The sequence below is a fragment of the Phalaenopsis equestris genome, unplaced genomic scaffold, assembly GCF_001263595.1.
Source record: "Phalaenopsis equestris unplaced genomic scaffold, ASM126359v1 Scaffold000281, whole genome shotgun sequence".
Taxonomy (NCBI): Eukaryota; Viridiplantae; Streptophyta; class Magnoliopsida; order Asparagales; family Orchidaceae; genus Phalaenopsis; species Phalaenopsis equestris.
The window spans coordinates 373,213-373,440 of NW_018164723.1; positions in this window are offsets into that span (position 1 = coordinate 373,213).

A 228-nucleotide genomic window follows, 5' to 3' on the forward strand; every position below is an offset into this window, starting at 1 on the left:
ATAAATGTGAGTCATAAATAAAAATATAACATTATGTACTTTAAAAAAGTTAAATACACATTTTTTTTATTACTCCAAAGTGTTAAAAACATAAATATAAATGTTTAGGTATTAGATATAAAAATAGATATAAATTATGTGATATATATGTATTTTTTGTAATATGTAATAATGTTGAACCCTCTTTAATTTTATGTTGGATTTTTTTTTTATTTCTAACATTTTTTA